Raw genomic sequence first — 4,436 nt, 5'->3', positions numbered from 1 at the left:
GTGGAGGTGTGTGAACTTTTGATTGGTCGTTGCCACCGGGGCTGTGTACCTGATTTGATTTACGGCCTATGCCTGTTTTGGAGCTTCCTGCAGCCTTTGCTTCCCCCCTCTCCTCCGTGTCTTCTTTCTTCCTCAGTCCTTTACATTTCTGACTTTTACCACTACCATCACTATTTAAAAGCAAAGCAAAGAAAATAAAAGTAATCATTAAGAGTAATCATAGCTGCTCTCTCACATCCATGTACACCACCTTCCTCCTCTTCCTACTTCTTATAAAACCATACTTACTTAACTTTCAAATAAAAACAATAATAGAATCATACTTTTCTAATTCAATGAAAATATGCCAACCCTTTACCCAAATGAGGATAAAGTCTCTTATTTATCTTTAAATGTTTTCCTTTTCTAGCTGAGTCACATACATGTTGCACTTGATGTCCTGTAATTTAAATACTGAGGTAAAAATGTTTACTAATGAACACATGTTAACTTGTAGGGAGATGAAATAGAGAAGAGAAATACCATGGTTAATACATACCCAAGGGTATTCTGCTCAAAACAAAGAAAAAATATCTCTACGTATTACAGTCCTCATTTCTGCAACTGGCACTGGCCGTACTTGGTATTTATTTTTCTCTGCTCTTTCTACTACTGGTCACTGGAGAAAGCAATATGTTCCCTTTTCCCCCTCACTTATTTTTGTATTTGTATTCACAGAGTACAATTGCAATTTTGCCACAGTGCTATGTTGCCTTGTGGTGAAGTTACAGCCTTCAGTGCATCTAACACGGGAGAAATGCACATTGTACCCACCAGGCTACCACCATTTAACTGAGTCAGACTAATCTGGTTTAATTTTTTTTTTTTTTTTTTGAGATAAGAGTCTCAAGCTGTCACCCTGGGTAGAGTGCCGTGGTGTCACAGCTCACGGCAACCTCAAACTCTTGGGCTAAAGTAATTCTCTTGCCTCAGCCTCCCAGGTAACTGGGACTATAGGTGCCCACCACAATGCCGGGCTATTTTTGTTGTCGTTGCAGTTGTCTTTGTTGTTTTAGCTTGGCTGGGCTGGGTTTAAACCCACCAGCCTCAGTGTATGTGGCCGGCCCCCTACCCACTGAGCTATAGGCGCTGCTTTTTTTTTTTTTTTTTTGGAGAAAGAGAGAAAGTCTCACTCATCAGTCTTAAATTCCTGGCTTGAAGCCATCCTCCTGCCATAGCCTCCTTCAGTAGCTAGGATTATAGATGTGTGCCACAATGCTTGGCCAGTTTCTTCTATTTTTGTTCGAGATGGGTTTTGCTCTTGCTCAGGCTGGTTGCAAACTCCTCTAAGCTCAAGCCATCCTCTTGCTATGACACCCAGCTAATTTTCTATTTTTTGTAGAGACAGGGTCTTACTCTTGTTCAGGCTGGTTTCCAACTCCTGAGCTCAAGCAATCTTCCCACCTCAGCCTCCTAAGAGTGCTAGGATTACAGGCCTGACCCACAGCACTTGGTTTTACTTTTATATAAAGCAGTTGTAAGGTTTTTTTTTTTTTTTAGCTGCCATGGATGCCCAGATTTAAGATCACATAACCTCAACATATCTGGATGAATCAAGCATGCAATACAGGCAGAACCTAAGAGCTCAGACTGAGGGGGCAGGAACTGAATCAAGAAGTAGACACTTTCTGGTAGATCCAGGATCCAATCAGATGAGCCTTGGTATTACTCCATGGTGAGATCCCATCAGATCATGCCTCCTTACCTTTTGACTATAAAACCTGCCCCAACCCCCTAGCTTTTAGGAGACTCATTTGAGTCCTACTCATGTCTCTTGTTTAGGCTTCCAAAGTGTTAACCTTTCTCACTGCAAAGACCCGGTGCTTCAGCATTTGGCTTTACTTGTCACGAATACAAATGAGCCCAAATCCCACAGAAGCGCCATTGTCCATCATTCCACACTTCTGCTCCTGTATGTACACATTATTTAGCTCCTACTTATAAATGGAAACATCAGTACTTGTTTTTCTATGTCTGAATTATTTCACTTAAGATAATAGCTTCCAGTTCAGTTTATGTTGCTGCAAAAGACGTGATTTTATTCTTTTTTAATGGCTGAATAGCATTCCATTGTGTGTGTGTATATATATTTATGTATATTTATTTACCACATTTTCTTTAGCCCTCCATTGATGGACACAGGTTGATTCCATATCTTTGCTATTGTAAACAATGTTGCAGTAAATATACTAGTCGAGGTACTTATTTGTATATATCAGTTTCTTTCTTTTGGTTAGATGCCCAGTAGTGGGTTTACTGGATCATATGACAGTCATTCTACTATTTTTTTTTACACCAAAAATTCAGACTCTGTGCTGAATGTTGTGGACGAACATTTTGTATGTCCGTCCTCACTGCAGACTAGAGATTCATTTTCAGAGGGCACTAGAAATATGTGAGTGAAGGCAGGCATCCTGCACTGAAATGACAAAGTTGAAGTGACATCATTAGCTTCATATGTGCAGTGGTTACATGAATTATTACCTATTTTTTGAGAGAGAGTGCCTCACTCTGTTGACCCAGGCTAGGGTGCCATTCTGTCAGCCTAGCTCACAGCAACTTCAAACTTCTGGGCTCAAGTTAATCTTCCTGCCTCAGTCTTCCTTGTAGCTGGGACTACAGGTGCCCACCAAAATTCTTGGCTCATTTTTCTATTTTTAGTAGAGACAGGGTCTCTCTCAGGCTGGTCTTGAACTTTTGAGCTGAAGCAATCCTACCGCCTCAGCCTCCAAGAATGCTGGGATTGTAGGTGTGAGCCACTTTGCCCAGCCTTGAACTACTTTCATTGAAAATCTATTGACTAGGGAGAAGGAGCGAAGATGGCGGAGTGAGGCGTGCGGCTGGTGACTGGCCTCTGGGCCCGGGGCGGGCCGGCCCCTAGGAGGCCGAGTGCGTCTGTCCGGCCGTGCGAGGTTCCTTATCACAGGAAGAACATTTTCCTTGACCTTTAGGTGCTTTCGTATTCATCTCAAAAACAAAATGCTAAACTCAGGACTTGGAAAGTATCTCTGTGTTGTCTCTTATAGCGGGCAATCTGACTTCTTTTATCCAGCCACTTTCCCTGTTCTTGAAATGTGGATATCTCTTCTCTACACATTACCTCCACGATTTGGAATGGAAAAGACCAGGTTTTTTGTTCCACCTCTCAGATTCTACACAGAGAAGCCCCTAAAACGTGTTTATCCTGCCTACTTCTCCGGGAAGAGAGAAGCAACTGACATGGGTCTTCTGCTGCTGCTTGCTTAATTGTAAAGAAATTATTTTGGAAGCTAAAGGCTAATGTTTCATTTGAAACAGGTGCTTAGATGGTGGTATTTGTGAATATTTTATTATTTGTTCCAAATGAGAAGACGAAGTAAATAGCAAGTATGGATGACTTCAGGGTTTTTTAAATGTCTTCCAGTTTCAGCCACTATCATGATAAGAAGTTGAGACTGCAGAATAAATTCCAAATATGCATTCTAATTTGAAATGAAAGACGCTAAAAAGTTACATAATGATATACCTAATCCTGGCTCATCCTAAAACTGATTACAAGAGTAAACAAAGATACTGTTTTACAATTAAAGCTTCGATGTGATAAAAGCAGCATAGAAACCAACTATCAATTTCTTATGCAAACATACCTTCACAGTGTCTGTGCAAGTACAGTTTTACATGTGTAAATCCCCATTTTTGGATCAGAAGAGGGATTTTTCTCCAAGACAAAGAAGGTGTCTTCTCAAAAGGCTTTGGACATTTGATTTCTAAAAATGTTTTTTATTCTAAGGAAGTACCAGATTGTGCAGCAGTTAACCTGTGAGTGCATGCTTGGGTTTAGTGAAAGGATAGTAAAACAGTTTTGAGTCTAGTGATGGACCTTTTCTCCTTCCTCAGAAGAGAGGCTGCTTCAATTGCTTCATTCTTTTTTGTGGAATCTTATATAGCATTTTAGACTTTGTTTTCCACATTGCTAAGACTGGAAGAAAAGTGGCAGTAAGTGGTTTTTCAGTTCAGAAGATGTGAGAAGACCAGTAGTATGGCCTGTCTTCAACTTTGGACATAGAGGAATGGGGAGAAGGAGGAAAAATGAGAGAATTTTCCATTTGATTCCTTCTTAGAGGCAAAAATCCCTAATGTGGCTCCCTCTGACTTTACGGTGTATTCTATAGCCCCATTTTTTATAAAAGCATAAATAACTCTTTTCCTTAGGCCCAGGATGGATACTTGGATGTTTGACTTATTTTAGGTGATAGGGGTAATATTATATTGAAAAGGCTGGGACTCAGGTACTTTCCTTAGTTGGGACTGAATTTTCTCATCAAAGAAGGGGCCTCAGAAGCAATGTTCCCAAATTTGTGGTTGGGCCATTGTAGATTCAGGGTGTGGAAAAGAAACCTCAAACAAGAAAAATAGTT

The sequence above is a fragment of the Otolemur garnettii genome, unplaced genomic scaffold (assembly GCF_000181295.1).
Source record: "Otolemur garnettii isolate 467f Iridium unplaced genomic scaffold, OtoGar3 scaffold00174, whole genome shotgun sequence".
NCBI lineage: Eukaryota > Metazoa > Chordata > Mammalia > Primates > Galagidae > Otolemur > Otolemur garnettii.
Note: the sequence above shows the minus strand (reverse complement) of the source record.